This window comes from Chlorocebus sabaeus, chromosome 20 (assembly GCF_047675955.1).
Source record: "Chlorocebus sabaeus isolate Y175 chromosome 20, mChlSab1.0.hap1, whole genome shotgun sequence".
NCBI classification, from domain to species: domain Eukaryota; kingdom Metazoa; phylum Chordata; class Mammalia; order Primates; family Cercopithecidae; genus Chlorocebus; species Chlorocebus sabaeus.
In genome coordinates, this window is record NC_132923.1 from 20,690,434 (window position 1) to 20,716,879 (window position 26,446).

The following is a 26,446-nucleotide window of genomic DNA, read 5'->3' on the forward strand; positions in this document are numbered from 1 at the left end:
ACAGGCTCTGGAGCTGAACTGTCTGGGTTCAAGTCTCAGACCCCACTTACTTACTGAGTGACAAGAGTCAGTCTATTAACCATACTTGCTTTAGTGTCCTCTTCGTAGAAATTAATATAATTACGGTAATTATCTCAAAAGGCTGTTTTAAGGATTAAATAAGTTGTCACATGGGAAGTTCTTAGAGGAGTGCCCAGGGTGTAAATGTGAGTTGTCATTACTGTTCTGTAAGGCCAGCAGCTTCGCATGATGAGGAGCAAGTCCTATAAATTCCATTTATTGCCTTACTTCTTTCAGGGAGCAGTCAGTTCTTTGGCCAGAACCAGGTTGGTGGGACGCCTGTTGGTGCCCTCGGCATCCGTTGCTTCTACAGATCATGAGGGCAGAACCATGAAGCATGATGAACAGGGATGGGAACTCTGAGCCCAGGGCATAGATTTGTTCCAGAGAGGATGGACTGCTGCCTTCCCACTTGCAGTAGGAGTCCAGTGTTACTGAGGACTGGCTGGGTGCCTAGGGAATATGGTTGCATATTCAAACCCCAGGATTAGTTAACACTGAGAACAAGTTTGTCGCTCAGAAGTGGCGATAGCCAGCGACAGCAGCACCTCTTCCCCAAGGACGGAAGCAAAGTCCATGATGGTAAGCCTATGAATATACTTGCTCTATCACTGGGGCCCGTGATGGTTATTCATGAACCTATTGAACAAGCCTTGGGAGACAGAAACATTTACTCAGATGACTGAGTAAAGAAGATCTGTCCTCACCAATACGAGTAGGCATCACCCAATTCACTGAGGGCCCAAACAGCACAAAAAGGTGGAGGAAGGATTGATTCTCTTTCTGAATTGGTACATCTATCTTCAGCCCTTGGGCATCTGCGCTCTTGGTTCTTGGGCCTTCAGTCCTGGACTAAATTATACCACCGGCCTAGAAATGGCAGATCATGGGACTTCTTGGCCTCCATAATAGCATGAACAGGTTCCCATAATCTCTCTTTCTCCTCATATGTGTGTGTGTGTGTGTGTGTGTGTGTGTGTGTATCCTATACTGGGATATATAGAGATATACCTTGATATAGTTTGGGTATTCGTCCCCACTCAAATCTCATGTTGAATTGTGATTCCCCAGTGCTGGAGGTGGGGCCTGGTGGGAGGTGTTTAGATCATGGGGGTGGATCCCTCATGGTTTGGTGCTGCCTTCGAGATAGCAAGTTCTCACAAGACCTGGTCATTTAAAAGTTGTGTGGCACCTCCTCACACCCTCTCACTTGCTCCTGCCTTTGCTATGGGGTGTGCCTGTTCCCCCTTCGCCTTCTTCCATGATTGAAAGCTCCCTGAGGCTTCATGAGAAGCTGAGCAGACATCAGCACCATGCTTCCTGTAAAACCTGCAGAACTGTGACCCAATTAAACCTCTTTTCTTTATAAATTACCCAGCCTCACATACTTTTTATAGCAATGCAAGAACAGCCTAACGTATATCTCCTGCTGGTTCTATTTCTCTGGAAAACCTAGATTTACACACTTACATAAAGCAGGGGTTGACAAATATTTTCTCTAAAGGGCAAGACTGAAAATATTTTATGGGCCATACTCAACTTTAACATGGTGGTGGTAAGATATAAGATAAGCTATAGATAATATGTAAACAAGTGAACATTTATACTCATTCATTTGGACACTGAAATTTGAATTTTATATAATTTTCACATCATAATATATCCTTCTTCTCAACCATTTAAAAATGTGAAACCTATTCTTAGCTTGTAGACCATACAAAAACACGCAGTGAGACAGATTTGACCTGTGGGCCAGAGTTTGCCAACTACTGGTGTAAAGAATTATAATTATATTCCTAAAATGTTTTCTCATGCCCAAATATTCCTCACTTGTTTCTGAGATTAACCTGCTGAGGCAGGTAGAGCAGAAATTATTAGCTCCATTATTAGCCCCATTTTGCAGAGAAGCAAAAAGTCTCAGTAAGCTATAACAACATTCTAAGGATCATAGTTAATAAGAAACAGAGATGAGCTCTAACCTTGTCTCTAGGATTTTGGTACTCTTATCATACCGTGCTCTCAGGGAGATATTCACCTTTATGACAAATTTTTAAAAAGCTATCAGCTCTTGGCTATGTAAACCCAAGGAAGGAAGTACTCCTGTTCCCACGCATAAAGCAAGAGCTCTCATAACTAGGGACTTAATTAGCACTCTGTCTATCCAGTGCTTAGGGTTGATTTGTATTTACTATGAGAGAGAAATTCAGCTCTGAAGTTGCCAGCAAGGCCCTGTCCCCAGAAACAGTCCCCGAGGACTTTGAATCTCCACTGAAAGCCCTTACGGCTCCCCGATATTGCATCTAGCACACCCCAGGTCGTGGCCACTAGCCTCTGATTAGTTTTCTATCATTATGTGTCCCAAGGAAGAAATAAAGAGAGAGACAAATGAAAGTGCACTATGAAGTATGGGTTTGTGCCCCGCCTATACTTAAGAGACCTGGATTCCTCCCTTGATATGCTGCTTACAGGTTGGCTATTATAGCACCACATTAACTGAGGGGCCCTAGGTATGGCCCCAGGATTTGAATACCAACTGCTTCTTGGATGTAGTCCTCTAAGTCATAGGAAATAGTACAATTTTCATTCAATTGGTAAGTTATTTTACGTTCAAAAGTAACTATTTTTTAGAAATTAAAATGACCAATATTTATATGTGCGTATATTTACAATGTATAATCTATGTACTATTCTATAATTATATGTGTACCCAAGTAGCACAAGCTTTAAAGATGTATGAAGACTTAGGTATAGGTATGATCTTAGCCTGTGTGGGCTGCCATAACAAAATACCACAGACTGAGTGGTTTAAACAACAGAAATTAATTTTTTTTTTTTTTTTTTTTGAGACAGAGTCTCACTTTTGTTGCCCAGGCTGGAGTGCAGTGGTGCTATCTCAGCTCACTGCAATCTCCGCTTCCCAGGTTCAAGCAATTCTCCTGCCTCAGCCTCCTGAGTAACTGAGATTATAGGCGCCCACCACTGTGCCCGGCTAATTTTTGTACTTTTAGTGGAGATGGGGTTTCGCCATGTTGGCCAGGCTGAGAAATTAATTTCTAACAGTTCTGGAGACTGGGAAGTACAAGATCAAGGTGCTGGCCCATTCAGTTCCTGGCATGGGCTCTCCATCTGACTTGCTGTGTCCTCACATGGCTCTTCCTCAGTTTGTACGCGTAGAGTAAGAGACAGAACAAACTCTCTTGTGTCTCTTCTTACAATGGCCCTACTTCCATCAGAGCAGGGCCCCACCCTGATAACCTCATCTAATCCTAAATATCTTCCACAGGCCCCATCTTCAAAGACCATCACACTGAGGGCTAGGGATTCAACATCTGAGTTTGGGGGTAACATAAACATTTAGTCTATAATCTTCAATAATATTTACAAATATCAAACTTCCTCTTTTCTTAAACTTAGGGGAAAAAGCCATCCATCTGTTCATCCATTAGCTGGTTATTTTAATGATGTTTGAGCACCTACTGTGTGCTATACCTGTGACCTTTCAGAGATTAAAAGCCTCAAGGCTCAGAGTTCCTGAAACCCAGATTAAATATCCCCTTACCACTTTTCTTACTGGCTTTCATTATCACCCATCTTTTTTTCATGCTTCGTTATTAAATAAATTTCCCAAGGTGTTTTAAATACTTTTTCCTTAGATCTCTACCTTTCCTTTTAATGTGGCTCAGCAAATGGAAAATGACAACTGCTATGTGCACTCCATGCCTCCCAGTGTGACTTCTCAGCATGTCTGCTATTGCAATTAGTTTTCACCTCCTCAAAGGAGAGGGCCTCTCTGCCCACAGGTGCTGTATTTGGCTGTTAGGTGCTTAATAATTAATTGCTTAGATTTATACTTTTTTTCTTATTAAATCTAATAGGCATCTAGTTCATTTATAAGACTGATTCAGATTTTAAAAGGGCTGTATTTTTTTTTCAGAAAAACCCATAAATTATAAACTAATGTCTATACAACATGGAAAGTTATGTTTAAGGCCCAGATGCAGTAGCTCACGCCTGTAATCCCAGTATTTTGGGAGGCCGAGGTGGGTGGATCACGAGGTCAGGAGTTCAGGACCAGCCTGGTCAAAATGGTGAAACCCCATCTCTACTGAAAATACAAAAATGAGCTGGGCCTACTGGCAGATGCCTGTAATCCCAGCTACTTGGGAGGCTGAGGCAGAGACTTGCTTGGACCCGGGAGGCGAAGGTTGCAGTGAGCTGAAATTGTTCCACTGCACGCCAGCCTGGGCGACAGAGCAAGACTCCATCGCCAAAAAAAAAAAAAAAAAGTAAGTTATATTTAAAAGGAATATATAAAGTGGTTTCCCATAATCACTGCCACCCTAATAGAAATAGGATCAGAAATTCTGTAGCTCTAGCAGGAAAATAATAAAGGTTGTTATGTTATTCAGAAGTAGCTTAAAAATAAACAAATTAATTAATTAAAAAGGTTGTTATGGTCTTCACACACACAAAAAAATAAAAATAAAAAGAAAGAAAGAAAAGGGGAGTGTGTGTTCATACCAAAGATTTTCTTTTTTTCTTTTTCTTTTTGAGACAGTTTCGCTCTGTCACCCAGGCTGGAGTGCAGTGGCACGATCTTGGCTCACTACAACCTCCGCCTCCTGGGCTCAAGTGATTCTTATACCTCAACCTTCAGAATAGCTGGGACTATAGGGGCACACCACCACATCTGGTTTTATTTTTAGTAGAGAAAGGATTTCACCATGTTGGCCAGCCTGGTCTCAAACTCCTGGCCTCAAATGATCCGCCCACCTCAGCCTTCCAAAGTGGTGGGATTACAGGCGTGAGCCACTGCAACCGGCTTCATACCATGGCGTGAGCCATTGCAACCGGCTTCATACCATGGCTTTTCTTACCTACACATTCTTTGCCTCTATTTGTACTCATTAGTCTCTGTGTGAGTGGTTCTCAGGCGTGGTGTGGTGGCACACTCATGGGCAGAATCAATTGTGGGGGAGTGCCATAAGTACTTTGTTACTTATACAGCTTTTAAATATGCAAACAAATTACTTTGTCCATAAATTAAAGCAGAGTCAAGATTTTTCCTTCAATATCATCACTGTAAGGAGACAGGAAGCAATAAGGCATGGCAGGTGAAAACACTGTGGTTTACATACTGCTGAGGTTCACAGTCCAGCTCCACTAGTGGAGCTGAATAATTCTGGTCAAGACACACTTAGGCCAGGCTCAGTGGCCCATGCCTGTAATCCCAGCACTTTGGGAAACTGAGGAGGGTGTATGACTTGAGCCTGTTAGTCTGAAGCCTGGGCAACATGGTGAAACCTTGCTTATACCAAAAAATAGACAAAACTTAGCCAGGCATGGTGGTGCACCCCTGTAGTCCTAGCTAGTTGGGAGGCCGAGGTGGGAGGATGCTTGAGTCTGAGAGGCAGAGGGCAGAGATTGCAGTGAGCCGGGACCATGCCACTGTACTCCAGCCTGGGTAACAGGGTGAGACCCTGTCTCAAAAAAAATGAAAAAAAAAAAAAAAGACACACTTAAAATTAACAAGCTTCCATTTTTTTCATTTATAAAATGGAGGTTATAATAGGGTTTAAGCTATAGATTATGAGAATTCAGATATGAATAAGTCAGCAGAGTACTTGGCATATAGTAAGCACTCAATAAAGGTTGGCAAAAATAATACTATTTTCAATACTACTACTACTTAGTATTGTTATTAAGAAGTCATCTAATGTAGTTGTTAAGAAACTTTCAGTTCAAATAAACCTAGTCAAGATCTACCTCTGCCACTTGGTAATTCCGTGACCTTGGATAACTTGCTTAACTTCTTTCAGCCTTAGTCTCATCATATCAAAAAAGTGTATGGGGTGTTGTGGAAGTTAAATTGGCAATAAGTCATGCAAACAAGAAAATATAAGGGCTCAACAGATAGCAATTGTGTAATAAAAGTTATCAATGATAATGATGACAGTGCTTGCTTAAGTGTTAGAAGGGGGAGAGGAATTATGTTTAGGAGTGTTGGATCCATATTCGTTTGGTCAGGAAAATATATTATTATTGATAAAAGAGCTAAAACATGCTTTATTGAGAGGGAGTGGTTATCCTAGCTTACTTGAGAACTAACAAGTTCATAAAGACACTGGGTCAATTCTTTTTACGCAATTTCAGACCTCTAGCGAAGCCTAGAAACGGGTGATAGACTTTGCATATATGTAGGCCAGCAGTGGGAGGCAATTGCTTAGTGCTTCAAAGAACACACAGTTTTGAAGCAAGGAAGGAAGGAACAAGTCTTAGAAATTATGTAAATCCAACTCCTTTACTTGATAAATGAGGACACTGAGGCCCTTAATGAAGAAATTGAGGCAGTAAAATGCTTTGCCCAAGGTTAAGATCAGGCACTTAATCTTAAAACATGATCATAGTCTTTGTTAAAAGGTGATTAAGAATAGGATGTATTTTGCATCTCTGAATCTATTTCCATGTTTGTATATTAGTGTGACTGGAAGTTTTTGTTTAAAGATTGTGTTTGCATGCCAACTAAACACTAAGAGTCAGAATCTTTAAAAACATCTGGAGGTTTCATCTGTTATTTTGTATATAAAAATTATAAGAGAAGGAACATTAGTATTTACTAAATAAGCACTTCCCAAGCATGAATCAATTTTACATAAAGTGTCTCTAGTAAACTTCACAACAATTTTGGAAAGCAACCTGTCCATAAGGGCTGAGTCCAGAAAGCAGAAACTACTCTCGGTACCTTAAGCAGAAAGGGAATTTGATGCCTACAAAAGCGCTGAAAGGTCTAAATGAAGCGGCTTTAGACAAGACCTCCAGGAATGGCTACCAGTTCACTACCATAAAACTAGACTGCCCAGGGACCAGGCGTGGTGGCTCATGCCTGTAATCCCAGCACTTTGGTAGGCAGAGGCAGGCAGATCACCTGATGTTTGACACCAGCCTGACCGACATGGCAAAACCCAGTCTCTACTAAAAATACAAAATTAGCTGTGCGTGGTATCGGGCACCTGTAATCCCAGCTACTCAGGAGGCTGAGGCAGAAGAATCGCTTGAACCTGGGAGGCGGAGGCTGTGGTAAACTGAGAGGGTGCCATTGCACTCCAGCCTGGGCAACAAAAGCAAAACTCCATCTCAAAAAAAAAAAAAAAAAAAAAGAATTAGCCTGCCCAGGGGACTGCTCTCTCTACTATAGGTGGAACACTAGGCATCCAGAAGGTGCCACGCCTACTGCAGACTCATAGATTGTGATGTCAAAGTCATGTAACTGGAACATGACTCCATCACCAGCACTGTTGGCCCCTGAGTTATGCTACAGCTGCTAGATCCTTCCAGCAAAAGTTGATGCCCTTCACTGCCCTTCAAGCTGCTTCATATTTTCCCATTTGATTCAGTTTCAAAGTCAGTTCTCATAGTACATATTTAATCGCTTGATCTAAGTCACATCAAGAGCTTTAGCTGCAAAGGAGTCTGATAAATACAGGTTTTAGCTTTTCAAGCCTATGTAGAACAGTATGTCATATTGGAAGGAAGTTGTGACAAATACCAAGTAGGCCTTATACCTATTTTTAGAATTATAAAGCCACTATTTTGACAGATTAAGTAACTTAGCTAAGGTCACACAGCAATTAATAAAAGGAGAGAGGTTCAAAATAAGACCTCCTGGCTCTAATGCTGTCTATACCTATATCCTAAGCAGTTTGTTGTTATCTCTGGCATAACATTTATTACAGAACGTTAGCTGTATACTCACTCATCTGCTTTGATTAGGACAAGCTTATCCAACCCGCAGTCTGTGAGCCACATGTGGCCTAGGATGGCTTTGAATGCGGCCCAACACAAATCAGTAAACTTTCTTCAAACATTATGAGGTTTTTTTGTGAATTTTTTTTTTTTTTTTTTTTTTTTTTTTTTTTTTTTGAGACGGAGTCTCACTCTGTCACCCAGGCTGGAGTGCAGTGGTGCAATCTCGGCTCACTGCAACCTCTGCCTCCCAGGTTCAAGTGATTCTCCAGCCTCAGCCTCCCGAGTAGCTAGGACTACAGGCACACCACCATGTCCAGTTAATTTTTTAATTTTTAGTTGAGGTGGGTTTCCGCCATGTTGGCCAGGATGGTCTCAATCTCTTGACCTCGTGATCTGCCCACCTCCATCTCCCAAAGAGCTGAGATTACAGGCGTGAGCCACAGCGCCCGGCCTTTTTTGTGATTTTTTAAAAGCTCATCAGCTATTGTATTAGTGTATTTTATGTGTGACCAAAGACAATTCTAATGTGGCCCAGGGAAGCCAAACGACTGAACACCCCTGGATTAAGAAATCCCTTAAGGTAGAGACATTTGTGCTTCATTATTACACTCAGGGTCTCCCAAATACAGTATTCATGCCCATGTGTAATTTCTTCCCACATTTATTCTAGGCTTGGCTAAATGATTTGCTTTGGTCTAAGAGACGTCAGCAAACATGATGTAAGTTCAGTGTCTGCACATTGCCACATTGCTCTCATCATGTTAAGAAGTCCAAGGAGCCAACCTGAAGATGAAAGACATACGGAGAGAAAGGTCCAGATCCTCAGTTGTCTCAACTGAGCTCAACCCCCGGGAAATCCCCCAACTGAATGCAGTACCATAAGTGAACTCAGGTGAAACAGCAGAAGAGCTTTCCAGGCAACTCACAGAATCATGAGAAATAGTAAATTATTGTTATTAGTCTCTAAGTTTTTGAGCTTTTTGTCATACAGTCATAAATAATTAAAACACATGCCTTATTTATTTTTTTATCCATGTACTAATATGTTTGTTTATTCATTTATTTATTTGGCAATTATTTAAATATCACAGGCACTGGGATATATAATGCCTGTGATAATGCTAAGCACTGGGAAATATAATGATAGACAAGACAGAGACTGTGCTGTGAAGAAGCATCCAATAAGGAGTAGGAACAAATAAAGATATGATTATAGTACCATGAGGTACAGGCTATGAGAAGAGTAAACACGGGGGGCTATGGAAGAATCTAATAGTGACACCTTACTCAATTCGGGGAGCAGTGTCACAGGAAAATGCCTGATGTCGATATTCTGTGCATATTTCTTTTCTGTTGTAACACAGGAAAGAGAAATTCAGCAATTTGGTCAATGTCACTCAATTATTGGACTGATATAATTTCTCCTGAATCTCATTTGACAACTCTGTACGTAAAGGTTGTTTCTTTCCATAGCTGGTGGGTTTTTTTTGTTTTGTTTTGTTTTTTTGAGACAGAGTCTCGCTCTGTCACCCAGGCTAGAGTGCAGTGGTGCCATCTTGGCTCACTGCAACCTTCGCCTCCCAGGTTCAAGCAATTTTCCTGCCTCAGCCTCCCAAGTAGCTGGGACTACAGATGTCTGCCACCACGCCCGGCTAATATTTGTATTTTTAGTTAGTAGAGATGGGATTTCGTCATGTTGGCCAGGCTGGTCTCGAACTCCTGACCTTGTGATCTGCCTGCCTTGGCTTCCCAAAGTGCTGGGATTACAGGTGTGAACCACCATGCCTGGCCTTTCATAGGTATTTTTATTTTTGTTTATTTAGTTGGTTTTATTTTGTCCACAGTGGAAATTCATTCTCATCAATAAAAGCTAGGGTCTTGTGATCCAAACCACTAGGTTTTCTGCAAGCATAATTTTTAACAATAAATTAACCTGCTTTCCCACCCAATAATTCTTTACTAAAAATTAAATAGTAAAATAATGATTAAATAATTTTAAAGTAGCTAAGTTTAAATATAAAAAATTATACTGGAAAGATATATTCATTTATATAGCAAGATTTACCTTATTTATTTATTTATTTATTTATTTATTTATTTATTTATTTATTTTTTGAGATGGAGTTTCGCTCTTGTTGCCCAGGCCGGAGTGCAATGGCATGATCTTGGCTCACCGCAACCTCTGCCTCCTGGGTTCAAGCAATTCTCACACCTCAGCCTCCCAAGTATCTGGGATTACAGGCATGTGCCACTACACCTGGCTAATTTGTTTATTATTAGTAGAGACGGGGTTTCTCCATGTTGGTCAGGCTGGTCTCGAGCTCCCGACCTCAGGTGATCCGCCCACCTCGGCCTCCAAAAGTGCTGGGATTACAGGTGTGAACCACTGCACCCAGCCTAGAACAAGACTTAAAAACACCAAATATTGAGGTACAATTTGGTACCTTTTCACTTTAATTATTGCCAGTCACTGTGTCATCCAACTGTTTTCTTCCCATCAAAATCTGAAGAAGCTCACAAATAAGGTCATGTGCTGCACAACATGGTTTCAGTCACCAACAGACCACAGCTCTCATGGTGGTCCCATAAGATTATACTGCTGTATTTTTACTGCACTTTTTCTATATTTAGATACTTTTAGATACACAAACACTTACCATTGTGTTACAATTGCCTACAGTAGTCAGGGCTGTAACATACTGTACAGGTTTGTAGCCCAGGAGGAATGAGCTAAACTGTATAGCCTAGGTGTGTAGTAGGCTGTGCCGTTTAGGTTTGTATAAGCACACTGTATGATGTCACACAGTGACAAAATCCCCTAATGATGCATTTCACAAAACATATTCACGTCATTAAGCAACATATGGCTATACTGGGACAAAAGTGATTTGGCCCAATAAAATGGCTGCTTAGAGATTGTAACTGCCCTCACAGTTGTTCCTGCCTGTTGCACAGACAGAGCCAATTTACTAAGACAGCATTATTACAATAGAGAAATAGTTTAATAAATGCAAAGCTGGCTAAACAGAAAACCAGAGTTTTATTACTTAAATCGGCCTCCCCAAACATTTGAAGACTAGGGTTTTTTAAGGGTAATCTGGTGGGCAGGGGGCTAGGGAGCAGAGGAATGCTTTGGTTGGGTGGGGGCTGAAATCATAGAGGGGTCGAAGCGAGTTCTTGCTGTCTTCAGTTTCTGGGTGGGATCACAGAACTAGTTGGGCCAGTTTACCAGTCTGGGTGGTGCCAGTTTGTTCATCAAAATGCAGGGTCTGAAAAATATCTCAAACGCCAATCTTAGGTTTTACAATAGTGATGTTATTTGTTGGAGCAGTTGTGGAGTATATTAGTCTGTTCTTGCATTGCTCTAAAGAAATACCTGAGACTGGGTAATTTATAAAAAAAAGAGATTTAATTGGCTCATGGTTCTGCAGGCTGTACAGGAAGCCTTATGGTTTCTGCTCTTGGGGAGGCCTCAGAAAGCTCACAATCATGGCTGAAGGGCAAAAGGGGACCAGGCATCTAATATGGCAGAATCAGGAGCAAGAGAGTGCGGGTATGGGTAGGGGCAGGTAACACACACTTTTAAACAACCACATCTCACGAGACTCACCGTCATAAGAACAGCACCAAGGAGATCGTGCTAAATCATTCATGAGAAATCCACCCCCATGATCCAATCACCTTCCACCAAGCTTCACCTCCAACACTGGGGATTACAATTAGACAGGAGATTTGGGTGGAAACACAGATACAAAGCATACCAGGAAGTTTAGAATCTTGTGGCCTCTGGCTGCATGACTCCTGAGCCATAATTTCTAATCTCGTGGCTAATTTGTTAGTTTTACAAAGGTGGTCTGGTTCCCAGGCAAAAAGGGGGTTTGTTTTGGGAAGGGTCTATTACCATCTTTGTTTCAAAGTTAAACTATAAACGAAATTCCTTGGCTGGGCGGGGTGGCTCAAGCCTGTAATCCCAGCACTTTGGGAGGCCGAGACGGGCGAATCACGAGGTCAGGAGATCGAGACCATCCTGGCTAACACGGTGAAACCCCGTCTCTACTAAAAAATACAAAAAACTAGCCGGGCAAGGTGGCGGGCGCCTGTAATCCCAGCTACTCGGGAGGCTGAGGCAGGAGAATGGTGTGAACCCGGGAGGCGGAGCTTGCAGTGAGCTGCGATCCGGCCACTGCACTCCAGCCTGGGCGGCAGAGCGAGACTCTGTCTCAAAAAAAAAAAAAAAAGAAATTCCTTTCATGGTTAGCCTGGCCTACGCCCGGAATGAACAAGGACAGCATGGATGTTAAAAACAAGATGGAGTAGGTTGAGACAGATTTCTTTTGCTGTCATAATTTTCCTACGTCACAGTTTTCTCACCGTTATAATTTGTGCAAAGGTAGTTTCAAGATGGTTCTAGGACCTTGAGGAGTCCTAAGTATCACAGATGGAAAAATCAGTATGTTAAGAAAAGTACAGTCATAATCACTAACCCTTATTTTAGTTAAAATACAAGCTTATACATAGAAACAAGGCTGCAGTCTAGAAGAAAGTCCACAAATAGGCAGTGCAGTTTTAATTAGTTGAGTATGGAGACTAATTAATATGCAAATGAGGATCTTACCAATATTAATCATCTGTTTTACTAGGCAGCTTTTACTAAAGAGTTTCTAACGAGTTTGCAAATTAAGTTTCTTTGACATTAAAAATCAGCTAAACGCCTGTCTGAGAATAATCTCTTCTAACTCAAGGGCGGGAAGGGAGAATTTTTTTCTGGATGAAAAACAGCAGTGTTTAAAACCAATTCCCATGTTGGCAAGCACTGTGCAAGAGTTCTGTATCAACCCTTTCCAGGCTCTAATTGAAACCATTTCAGCAAGAGAGAGACCAGAAAACAGTTGGAACAGAGACAAATATGAGTCATGGTGATTTAAAGATACATGACCTAGAAAGTTGCGTCGAAAAACTTGCTTAAGTTGGTGACTGGCATTGTTAAAACACAAAAGAGGTTAGAAATATTTGCTTAAACTCCCTTTTATAGCCTTTAACATACCCCTATGGTTCTCTTTACTTGGAAATATTGAAGATTGGGTTGAATGCTGACTTATCAGGGGTGATCTGAGTATGAGGATAGATTACAAAGTGGTCACTTTCATTTTGGGATTCATTTCCATTCAAGTTTGTGAAAAAGTATATGGGCTTCAGTTCAATTATGTCCATCCTATTTTCAATGTCAATCGATTCCATTATCGTGCCACTTGGCTATTAATACAAAATTATACACTACAAATTAATACAATATTTTTATGTTTCCTACTTCCAGGCAGAATGTCAGCAAAGAAATTCTTTTGAAAGACAATAGATTGGATGCAACTCTTCTCTGATCCTTTGCTCCAGTTATTGAAATTCACAGTTGCCCTTAAAAATATTTTCTCTTTCATCATATCCCTATGGAGATTCAGAGGAAACTTTGAAATGATACCTTTTCAATGAGCTCACAATCTATGTTTCTTCTCAAATTTTGCACCTCTCCCCCCACCCCCCACTCTTCTATACCTATCAGCCAAAACTTACCATAATTAGGCTAGACGAATTTGTTACCAGGGATCTCCTTTATGCATTCATTCATTCATTTGTTCAATGAATATTGATAAGGTTGAACCAAGGTACGGAGCACCTCCCGCTGTATAAGGTACTTTGGGATGCAAATATGTACAATTAGAAGTTTCAAGGGATTTACAATCTACCAAGAAAATAAAACATGTGCCCAATAAGGCTGCTTTGAAGAATTATGTGATAAAAGCAATGAGAGTTGTATATCTCATGTGCTTGCTGCAAATGACTTTGAGCAATCTTGTGAAAACATTCTGCCTCAATCTCTTTCTTAATATAGCCGAGTCCTAGTACATCGGAGAACAGAAGATGATTGGTGATTTATTACTTTTCAGTTTTTACAAGTTTAAAGTGGCTAATATGACAAATACCGAAGAACGGTCCCACCTTTCCCAGAGTAGGGAGAGACCTTACTTTAGTCTGTAGATGTTTACTTGCTGATTGTCAATGAGAATGAGCCAATGACATTCACTTGAAGTGTTCAGCGGGGAGCTCTGGACTATATTTTTCAGTTTTGTTATGATTCTTGCTTGTCTGTAGCCTTATTTCTTTTGGTCAACACCTGTGCTAAATGTTCTGGTTGGTGGAAAATACTGTTAAGTTCAGATTCATTAAAATTCATGGCAAAAATGAAAGAAAGTCCTTAATCAAAGGCACAAGATAGATTTTGCAAAGAAATTACGGCCAGAGAATTAATCCAAAATGTGCTTTGGTTTGGGCTTCTGTACAAGCACGTCTTGGCGGCAGGTCTGGACTCGAGGTTGTGGGAGCTGCAGGAGTGGAAAATGGAAATGGCTCATCTGCACCTGCCCTTTCTCCAGAGATTTGTCTCATCATCCTCTCCCATGACACACAGGGCCAGTCCACACTCAGAGAGAAGTCTGCAGACCGTCCTTCCTTGATGCCCAAGCCCCAGCAGGATGGTGCTCCAAGTCACTGTCACTAAATTGTATATGGTGTTTTACAAACGACTATATGATTGGATATAGAATGTATTTCTGTGGTATGTGTGAATTCCAACTGTTTGCTCTAGAACAGCACTGTTCAATAGAACACTCTGCAGTGACAAAAATATTCTGCAAATCTCCATGGTCCAATACAATAGCCACTAACCACATGGCTATTGAGGATTTAAAATATGGAACTGGATTTTTAATTTTATTTAATTTTGATTACATAATTTTAATTTAAATAGCCACATATGTCTAGTAGTTTACCATAATGGACAGTGCAGTCCTAGAAAATAACTTCATCCATTTTGATTTTATAAATGGAAATGGAAAATAACCACCCTATGATAGTGACACAGTTCTGACTTAGGTGCATGAATTAATTCTCTTAATTTTGACATAAATATAATGAATGAAATTTCAATCCTTCTGCTATTGATGAAAAAGTAAGGCTTTAACTTCAGTTGTCTAGATTGAATATATAACTGACCAACTGCTCACTTTGATTTTTTTTCTATTTATTATACATCTTGCATCCCACACCTAGCCATAGATAGGTAAGATTAAATTAGTCTTCTATCTTAGGAACACATAATAGAACCTTCTAATAAAGACACAAAATTATAAAAACATAAATAAAATAAATGCAAATAATATTAATAAATTCTGTAGATAATTCAAAATGCTGTTCGAATGAGACTTCTGAACAACTTGGTGGCATGGCTACACTGGAGCTAAATTTGCTATTATTTGAAAATTCTGAAATCAAGTGCTATAAATGATGTGTTCTAATAAGAAATAATCACCTCTTGAGAGTATGGTAACGTGTATGAGACTAAGCACAACTAATACAAAACAGCATATAACCTGAATTTTATGTAGAGCTCATTTCTGGGAGGAAGTGTTCCCAATGTTTGCACCAGAATTAGAAGCAACCAGAGACTCAATTGGTCTGATGCTAATAACTATGCAGGAGCTTTCCTAAGATGCTGAATGTGCACTTCTGAGCCCCCTTCCACTCACCAGTCTGTGTTGATGAGCCCAGGTACGTACAACTGACTAGAATTTCATCACTTTTAAACATGCACTATTGAGTTGATGCCATATCCATGAATATGATTGATTTAGACAAGACTGAAAAATATAGCGTTTTAGATAACCAGGGGGTTCAGCCGAATTCTAAGGAGGGGCTTGAGAGCACCTGCTCCTCTAGTTGCATTAATATGGCTCCTGGAGGCCAGGCATGGTGGCTCACACCTGTAATCCTAGCACTTTGGGAGGCCAAGGCGGTCGGATCACGAGGTCAAGAGACCAAGACTATCCTGGCCAACATGGTGAAACCCCGTCTCTACTAAAAATACAAAAATTAGCTGGGCATAGTGGTGTGCGCCTGTAGTCCCAGCTACTCAGAAGGCTGAGGCAGGAGAATCACTTGAACCTGGGAGGCGGAGGTTGCAGTGAGCTGAGATTGCGCCACTGCAGCACTCCAGCCTGGGCAACAGAGTGAGACTCCATCTCAAAAAAAAAATGATTCCTGGAAAAATCAACCCACTCGTTTATACAGCATGTCTTACTTCATAGGATTCTTGTGAGAATTAAATGAGATCCTGGGAGGGTTAGATGACTACAGTAGAAAGAGCAGTCAGATGATAAAAAATATCTGAATTATAATCCTGAGACTTTACTTAATGTCTTTGAGTTTTAGCTTTCTTATCTGCAGGATGAGGGTAGGAACGTCAGCTCCATATATCTCACAGAGTTTCTGCAGGGATCACATGAGACACTCTGCACGCTTTTTTTTTTTTTTTTTTTTTTAAATTCTGAGTTTGTTATAGGCACAGAGACTTCTGATTTCTGGTCACTGTTTTTTAGATTCATTTACTTTTATCTAGTCCCTTAGTCACCAGTTGCAGATATCTACAAAATGATTGGCTGGAATTAGTGGCGTGGTCTATGAAGGTGAAATTGAGTGAAACAAGAAAAACCATAAAAGGCCCCAAATCCATGGCCTTGACTTCATTAAGCAGGCGCAATATTCATCTGTGCGATCCATCTTCAGTGAAATGCAGCCTCCTGACCTTTTGCCAGCTTAGCCCTGCTGTCAGCAGCTGGGGGCCCTGCCACAGGGCTGGGGAGGGAGCCCCGGCTTGCCCACATTGCAGATCATCTCAGGAATATTCAAGAGGGACTGTAAAATAAACCCCCAGTCTTGTAATTTTATTTCAAAAAGCAAAAAATCTCCCAGATAATGAGCATTTTGCTCTAATAAGAACTGTAGGATTGATTAGGTTCAAACTATTAACAGGCATCCTTATGGTTAATGAAGCAGCATTGAAAATGCCTCTGGATTTTTTTGGAAACTTAAATCATACAAAAGGAAGCAAAGAACTGGAGGTAGGGTGGATTAAACTGTCTGTTAGTTAATATACTCAAAATAATGGACACAAAATGTTCTTTGAAAAGTTCATATGTATCAAGAGTTATTTCCCCAATGGGCAAGCAATAAACTTGGATGATTATTGTTGGAACATTCTTTGGATAACATATTTTTCTGTGAATCTTGAGTGGGGGACGGAAGCTTCTGCCATTTTAATTCCTTTGTTAATGTCTTTATGAATGCAATTAACACTTCATTCACGCTTCTTTGTTTCTGGATCCCATTAGGATGTGGTTTATGCCAGTTTCTCTCTCCCAGGAGACAGCCCGCATCACACAACATTTCACTCAGCTGTGTCGCTGAGCACTGACAAACTCAATTTATGAAAGGCAAGAGTGAGTTGACACCATGCTGTGGCAGTTGTCCTGATGGGAGGAAACGACTCATTTCCTTCCAAGGTAGAACCCACCTTCTCTGAGAAGCAAGCTTGTGCACAAGAGTGTTGAAGACAAGGAGGTAAGGAAAGCCTCTTGGCTGACACAAAGTAAAATCCCTGCAGTTGAAGAAATGCTAAGAATCAAATCTGGTTCCTGGTCTTCAAAGAAAAAACAGCTATCGCTGGCCCTGTAGGCACAACAGGCTGCTGTTATCTTTATCAAACATTTAGTAAGAGCTAACTAGGTACAAAGTAAGGGAGAAGCCCAGAAGCAGAGGAAATGGTCTCTCCCTTCTGGAGCTTACAGTGTAAATAAGAGGCAAGAGATAAACATGACAAATACATAAGCCGGGGCGAAAGGCAGCACAGCTAAGTCCTGAATGAGAGGCACAGACCAAAGAACACTAAGAGTTCAGAAGTCTGTGATGGGGAATCTGGGGAAAGCTTTTCTGGGGAGGTGAGACTTAAATAAAAGCAGTTCCCCTGGCCATTCAATGATTGCACTCACTAGGAAAGAGGGAGAGAATAAGAGGAACTGCAGAGAGGGAAGGAGAGGCAGGCATTAGCTAAGATGCAAAGGTGCAAAATGAGTAAGAGGGTTTTTGTTCTTGATACATTATTTTCCCTTTATATTAAAGTCTCTCCTCCAATTGATGGGATCATTTCTATTTCAAATATCAGTGTGCTATTTGCTTAACAGCCAAAGGCACTGCAAATGAATATATCTGAATCTTACTAGGAACTGTACAGAAGAAGATGCAGGAGGTCCAAAGGGAAGTCAGAGACAAAAGAAGGAAGGAAGGAAGCAAGCACTGCTCATGGTTTGACATTACATTTTTTCTTTAAATGAAAAAAAAAAAAAATCACCTATAGATAGGCCTTGTACCTGTGCTATAATTTTAAGTTTGGTTTTCTCTGACAAAGACAGAAAAAGAGGAGAATTTCTAATAAGTGTTAAGAAGCATACCATATTTCCAGAAAAGGAAGTAAAGCAGCTTATAGCCCAAGTCATCTGTGCCTAATGTTAAAGGTGTTTTAATAAGCAAAGGGTGGAATTCCTTATGCAGTTTTAACATGATTTAATGGTATGATCATTGGTTATTTTCTTGTTTCTGAGTTACTCCAGAAATCTAGCCCTTTTCCCATTAGCTATATATCCTTATTACCAAGATCTTTCTCATGTCTCTTTCAACCAGATCTGGGCTGTCAACGCCATCATATTCTATTAGAATAAGGCCTGGATGTATTTCTGCCAGATTGGCCAGCCCCTAGGCATTAAAGCATTACAGACCACAGTCATGCCTGAGCACTTTTTGCATTAACAATAAGGGTCATTTTGTTTACATTTGATCATATGAAGCTGTTCTTTGTGGGAAAAATGGCTTCCCATATTACAAATAATGCTTGGCCAAAGAACAACTAACATTAACATTAACACTGATTCTAATCAAAAGTTAAAGTGTTGGTAATTTTATGAGGGCTGTTTCTTTCCCTAAAGCAAATAGCTGTCAATTGTCAGTTTTAAAACTACCATGATTTATTGGAAGAATAACAGCTCAGTAGAATTACTGAATTAATTCCCAAACATTTAAAGGGGAAAGAAAAAAAATGATAAAATGGATGGTCTGTATGGAGCAGGGAGGGGAAGGGATGGTTCTGAGGCTAACAAAACAAAAAAACAAAAAAACAAAAACCCTTTACTTCTGTCCTTGTGCATTTTTTTTAAATAGAAAAAAGCCACTCTGCATTCCCTGGCCTCAAGCCACTAGGTCACTGTGTAAAACATAAACAGGGTCTGTGTTTTGCTGCATTTGAGAAAGATGTAAAGGTGTAAATATGATGGAAGAGGTTTTGTTTCCTTTCCCCTCTCAGGAATGGTCTGACAGCCCCAGGCTCGAGAATGTGTCTCTCCCAAGTACTCTGTCACCCTGGTAACCATGGAGACCATGACGATCGATTAGATGCCATCTGATCTCAACCTCATAAAAAAAAGGCAGCAGATGGCAACCAGGCCACTAGACCTGTCTCAAGAGAGATGAAGAGGAAGAGTGAGAAAGGGAAGGAAGGAGGGAGAAAGGGGAGGAGGTGGGGGTGGATTGGCGCAGGGAGAAGAGAGCCCAGAAGCAGCTCTGGAAATGAAAATTTTAGAAAAGAATGAAAATAGAAAACAAGGAAAGCAATGGAAAAAAAGAAACTGAAACCCACTGTGCGATAGACCCCCATAGTGAGTTGATAATTCTGTGAGGAAGATAATTCTATAGAGAAAGCGAATCAGCTATCTCCTAACTTTCCACTTTATACAGAATGGTGTGGAACCTGGGCCCCAAGGCTTCTCTGAGGGATACACACAAAGTTGGCTGTCAGAATCAGTTGGACTTTGATGCATCCAAAAGAGAATTCTGAGACCTGGTTCTCAGAATGAATGTCCCTAATCAGATGAGACCTCTCAGGGGACTGGATGCGTCAATACTGGTATGTTTGTCAGCCCATCCCCAGCAGTGTTCTAATATTCCTTAAAGGAAGAAGCGATAACCAGGTCAGTAGATACCTAAGGTGAAAAGAAGACAAGAGCAGTTAAGTCAATTCTGGTAGCCTAGGAGTTTTAGCCAGTGTCCCAGAGTAATGTAATGGCTAATATTTATGAAGTGTTTATGGTATGTCAGACACTGCTAAGCACTACATACAGAATATTTAATTTAATCCAGATAACAATACCATAAGATAGGTGCAATAATGATTCCCATTTTACAGAGAGGACCTGAGGCTTAGAGAGGTTAACTACCTTCATCAAGGGCATACCTAGAATGCAATATGTAAATGTACAGAACAGCTTACTTATATAGAGAGTTGACTTGCTCACTCTTGTGCTTTCTTTTTCAATCCCCTCCCCCACCTTTTTTTTGAGACAGAGTTTCACTCTGTCACCCAGGATGGCGTGCAGTGGTGCAAATTCAGCTCACTGCAATCTTCGCCTCCTGGGTTCAGGTGATTCTTCTGCTTTAGCCTCTGGAGTAGCTGAGATTACAGGTGTGCACCACCACATCTGGCTAATTTTTGTATTTTTAGTAGAGACAGGGTTTCACTATGTTGCCCAGGCTGGTCTCCAGCTCCCAACCTCAGGTGATCCACCCACCTTGGCCTCCCAAAGTGCTGAGATTACAGGTGTGAGCCACTGCGCCTGGCCTTCTCCTCCTTTTTATTTATTTATTTTCATTTTTTATTTTTTGAGATGGGATCTTGCTATATCAGTCAGGCTGGTCTCAAACTCCTGGGCTCAAGTGATCCTCCTGCCTCAACCTCCCTAGTAGCTGGAACTATAGGCATGCACTACCACACCTAGCATTTTTCCCTTTTACATTTTATTTCAGATTTTTGCAGATTACAAAATAGGACATGTCCAAAATAGAAAACTGCTTAAAACAAGAGAAAAAAAGGGAAAATTATCTACAATCCCATTAGTCAGAGATATGTGTGATAAGCATGTGGATTATGTAATATACATATATATAAATATATATATATAGAGAGAGAGGGAGACAGACATGTATATTTTAAGCAAATATAGTATTAAATCTTAAATACTGTTTGGTTAACATATTTTTTGGAACATTATATTATGAAAAACTTTTCATAGTTTTGACTCTTCTATTTTATCTGATTTAATGATTACAGCATTCTACTATCTGATATATCATAATTTTATTTAACTACTTCTTTATTATTGGATTTTATTTCCAGATTTTTTCTACTATAAATAATGCTATGGTGATCATTCTTGCATATAAACCTTTTTTGTACTCCTCTGACTTTTTTCTTTAGAATGAAAACATATTGGCTAAGTCAAAGTGTATGTTTTCTCAAAACTTCTAAATTGAGGTATAGCATATATACAACAAGGTGAATAAATCTTAAGTGTACTGCGAGTTGAATTCTACATGTGTATAGACAACGGTTATAACCACCACCCAGATCAATGGATTAAACATTTGCAGTGCTCCAGAATGCTCTTCATGCCTCTTCCCAGTCAGTAGCTATCCCCTGTCCTTGAACTTCATATAAATGGAATCATAGGGTGTGTATTCTTTGGTTTCTGGCTTCCTTCACTCAACATAACGTCTGCGAGATTCATCCATGCTGTAGCGGATAGCAGTAGTCCATCTTTTTATTGCTGCATCGTATCCTTTAAAAAAAATACTATAATTTATTGATTTATTTTTTTCTGATAGACATTTAGGCTATTCTGAATAAAGTTGTTATGTATATTCTTATGCATGTCTTTTGGAAGACATTTTTATACTTCAAAAAATATAAACTAGAAGAGGCATAACTAAATCATAGAGTCAGGCAAACTTTTAGCTTTAAATGCAGGGTAAACATTTTTAAAGTTTTATTTTGTTTTTAGAGAGGGGGCCTACTTTTAAATTGCTCTCCAAAACATCTGTACCAATTTGAACTCCAACTATCGAATGTCAAGAGCGTACCCTTCCCCTTCCCTCCTTACCACCAGTTAGTGGGCATTTTCATTCTTCTTAATCTTTGCCAGTGTGAGAAACGAAATGGTATCTGATTGTTTATATTGTGCTTGATGACCAAGAAGATGTTAAAAAATTCTTGCTATGTTACCAGATATTCTTGTTTCTTCTTTTGTAAATTGCCCATATACATCATTACCCTATTTGCTATGAGCTTTAGGATAAGGCAAAAAGCTGAAATATAATCCATATAGTATGTACAGATCATTGGTATTGTAAGAAAAATTCATTGGTATTTATAACCAAAAAATATTTACATTCTTTCCATAAGTTGACATCCTGCTCTATATATTTCAGAACGAAGCTAACATTTACAGAACACCAATTACTGAACACATTTACTCTTTAAAACAGCTCTATTTATTTAATTCTTATATCTTCATTTCACTTCAGAGGTAGCATTTAATTTTCATGAAAATTCTGAAGTTATTTAATATTCTGCCTATTTTTACAAGTGCAGAAATCAAGGCTCCACGGGGCTCACAAATGATTTAAGTGGTGGGACTGGGATTTAAACCCAAGACACCCCAAGTCAAAAGTAAATTATTTTTCTCTTTTCTCTAGATGCCATTGCCTAGGTCAGTGCTCTGGCCAATCATCTGAATGTTTGTATCCTCCTAAAATTTATATGTTGAAATCCTCACCCCCATATGTGATGCTGTTAGGAACTGGGGGCCCTTGGGAGGTGATTGGGTTGTGAAGGCAGGCCCTCATGAATGATCAGTGTCCTTATGAGAGCTGCCCCCAAAAGCTCCCTCACGTCTTCCGCTATGTGAGGACACAGCAATAAGGCACCATTTATGAACAAGGAAGTTAGCCTTTACCAGACACCAAATTTGCTAGCACTTTGATCTTGGACTTCCCAGACTCCAGAAATGTGAGAAATAACATTGCTATTACTTGTAAGTCACCCAGTTACGGTATTTTGTTGCAGCTGCCTGAACAGACTAAAATAAGCAGTGATTCTCTTTTTCCCCCCACCCCCCCACATTTCAGACCCTAAGAGGGCATCTGAATTCTAGAACCCTATCCTTAACTCCCTTCCCTTCCATTCTCAATACACATCTACCATTCCACTACCAAAATCCAAAGAGTATCAGGATCTCTGGGCTATCAAGAAGACTGAGAATATGGCAAAATCCATGTTAGCTCATTTATTTTAGAAACTTTTCTTTGCGTGTGGTGTGTTTTAAAATCTGAGTAATGGTTTAATAAATCCAGAATTGGAATAAGTAGAAGTGGAAGTGAATCTAGGATGTTTTCCTCTTAATAAGTTACTCCTTTTGGGGTCTGAAGCTTATATAATTTTAGAAGCCTTTTAAAGAAAAAAGAAGACAAGAATATTTATACAAAATTAGGTTTGAGTGAGTGTTGATTTAAAGTGAGAAAATACATTGCTATCAATTACACATTTTTAAAATATTTAACTGTCACAAGAATCACAAAATTAAAAATATATGTTTTTGGTACTTAATTGCTCTGACACCCCTATATAATTATGCCTTCATTTTTTTTGGCTCTATATTCTTGGGTCATGACTTCATATAACAAAGATTTTTGTAGTATTTTCTATCAAGAGGGTACATATAAAGATAGATTAATCTTTCCAGTAGCATGGTTGATCAAATTTGTTTTTCGTTAAGAATTTGGAAAAGTTTCTGTAAGCTTCATAACTCATTATTTGTACTATCACATAAATGCTTGGGATTATAGTCAGTTTTGGGGGATTTCCATCAAATTTTTGTCATATGTGAACTCTAAGATTGCAGAGTATTTCTAATTTGTTTTCTTTGTTGTTACTGTTCAATGACTAATCTTTTTTTCTCTTTGAATTTAATGAATTTACATCAAAAAATTAGGTAGTCATTTTGCATTTAAGATATAAAATTCTTTAAAAAAATACAAAGAATGAAAGGATTTTAGCCAAGTTTACACTTTTTTCTGCTATAATTTTTAACAACAATTCATCTCATCATAACTTAATGCAATGTGCAAGTGCAGCATGGATTACAATCATTTAACTAAATATAAGGAAGTACGTTGTTAATAGTGACCCTCAGAGGAAACAGCTTTATCTTCTTTTAAAAACTCTATGGTATATAAACATTACATAATAATGATACTCAACCACCTCTTGCCTCAAGAATCATTACCCGGCCAGGCGCAGTGGCTCACGCCTGTAATCCCAGCACTTTGGGAGGCTGAGGCAGGCGGATCACGAGGTCAGCAGTTCGAGACCAGCCTGACCAACATGGTGAAACCTCGTCTCTACTAAAAATACAAAAATTAGCCAGATGTGGTTGCGGATGCCTATAATCCCAGCTACTCGGGAGGCTGAGGCAGGAGAATCACTTGAACCTGGGAGTGGAGGTTGCAGTGAGCTGAGATCCAGCCTGGGCAACAGAGCAAGACTCTAGTCTCAAAAAAGAACAAAACAAAACAAAAAAACACAAATGCTTTAATGGTTTTAAAGCAAAAGCTGTTAGAGTCTAGATAACTAAAACTATACTCGTGAGTTCAAGTTTACAGAAAAGTACCTCTTAATAAAATATCTTTTGATATAGGTAGTTTTTTTTGTTTTTTTTTTGTTTGTTTTTTTTTTTGAGAGGGAGTCTGGCTCTGTTGCCCAGGCTGGAGTGCAGTGGCACTATCTCGGCTCACTGCAAGCTCCACCTCCCGGGTTCACACCATTCTCCTGCCTCAGCTTCCCAAGTAGCTGGACTACAGGCACCTGCCACCATGCCTGGCTAATTTTTTGTATTTTTTAGTAGAGACGGGTTTCACCATGTTCGCCAGGATGGTCTCGATCTCCCGACCTCGTGATCCGCCCGCCTCGGCCTCCCAAAGTGCGGGATTACAGGCGTGAGCCACTGCGCCCGGACCTTTTTTTTTTTTTTTTTTTTTTTTTTTTTTTTTTTTTTTTTTTGAGACAGTCTCACTCTGTCACCCAGACTGGAGTGCAGTGATGTGATCTTGGCTCCATCTCTATGTTCACACCCATTCTCCTGCCTCAGCCTCCCGAGTAGCTGGGACTACAGGCGCCCATCACCACGCCCGGTTAATTTTTTTTGTATTTTCAGTAGAGGCAGAGTTTCACCATGTTAGCCAGGATGGTCTGGAGCTCCTGACCTCGTGATCCACCCGCCTTGGCCTCCCAAAGTGCTGGGATTACAGGTGTGAGCCACTGCGCCTGGCAAGTAGTTCTTTTAAGTAGTTCTTAATATCCTCCCTCCCCATACCCCTATCCTAAATCTTATATTGTTCTTACAAAACTTTCGTCAAGAGTAAAAATATATCCAGGCAGATGTATATGTCATACAATAGCAAGAAAACTAAAACCCAACTAATGACTCTGGGTTTTAAAAATAGAAGACAATTAAAATGTACTCAAAGGTACATTAAGAAAAGCTTTCACGGGGGTAATATTGAAACAGTCACAAAGGTTAAGAAAATAGTGATATTGCCCAGGCGCGGTGGCTCACGCCTGTAATCCCAGCACTTTGGGAGACCAAGGTAGGAGGATCACCTGAGGTTGGGAGTTCGATACCAGCCTGACCAACGTGGAGAAACCCCATCTTTACTAAAAATACAAAATTAGCCAGGTGTGGTGGCACATGACTGTAATCCCAGCTACTAGGGAGGCTGAGGCAGGAGAATCACTTGAACCTGGGAGGCGGAGGTTGTGGTGAGCCGAGATCTCATCATTGCACTCCACCCTGGGTAACAAGAATGAAATCCGTCTCAAAAAGAAGAAAGAAAATAGTGATATCAAAGTACAAATGGCTGCAATGTTAAAATAGACAAAAACTACCATGCAAGAGCTTCTTTTAAAATGAAAAATAAAGAACACAACACATGAGTCAGGGTGGTTTTCCTGTTCTACTCATGAATTTTAGTCTTTATAAGGTTGCTTAGGTCGACATCTAGAAGGTTTCTTATCAGATCTGATGGTCTCATTCTAACTTCGTAGGGTGGGTCTTCCTCAGGGAACCTCTGATCTTGGTTATTGTACAATTTCAAAGTAGTGCAATATTGCCATGATGTGCTGGGGCATGAAGATGTATCCTGAGTACCAATGGAAACCAGCGTGGAATTGAACACCGTCTGCTCCCCAGGCTCCAGCACGTAGAGCATTGTGACCAGCAGGTATTGGTAGTAGAACCAGGACATCTACTTCCAGGCTCGCACCAGCACCGTCCCTGCCAGGCGCCTCCTGCGATGAGGTGGCATTTCAGTCTCTCAATGACTAATCTTAAATATGCTTTGAATTGATGGCACTCACTATTAACTAATTTGTGGTCAACGTCCTCTTTGTAATGGTGTATTATGGTTTTTATATTATCTTTGTCAATATAAACATTCCTGTCTAATTATAAATTTAAATATTTTTAAAAAATATTCATATAACGCATTCTTTTTATTGATTAGATCATTAAATAATATAAAAGTCTATTATTTCTATTAGCAATTTATCTCTTCCTTTTAATGATTTACTAATTTTGAATGATCCTTTTTTTTTTTTTTTTTTTTTTTTTGGAGACAGAGTCTCACTCTGTCGTCCAGGCTGGGGTGCAATGGCGCGATCTTGGCTCACTGCAACCTCTGCCTTCCAGGTTCAAGCGATTCTCCTGCCTCGGCCTCCTGTGTAGCTGGGATTACAGGTGTGTGGCACCATACCCAGCTAATTTTTGTATTTTTAGTAGAGAGGAGATTTCACCATATTGGTTAGGCTGATCTCGAA

General features: G+C 40.0%; 1 long non-coding RNA gene and 1 pseudogene across 1 annotated transcript in view; one reads left to right on the forward strand and one right to left on the reverse strand.

Moving 5' to 3' along the window:
* The window catches only part of LOC103224147 (uncharacterized), a 52,205-nt gene extending 36,323 nt beyond the window's left edge, over positions 1-15,882 (forward strand). Inside the window, exon 3 of the long non-coding RNA XR_493994.3 lies at positions 13,121-15,882. This is a non-coding gene — a long non-coding RNA (uncharacterized lncRNA). The remainder of the gene's footprint in view (positions 1-13,120) is intronic.
* An 8,797-nt stretch (positions 15,883-24,679) lies between these two features.
* Positions 24,680-25,935, reverse strand: LOC119624225 (serine palmitoyltransferase small subunit A pseudogene; annotated as a pseudogene).
* Positions 25,936-26,446: the final 511 nt, after the last annotated feature.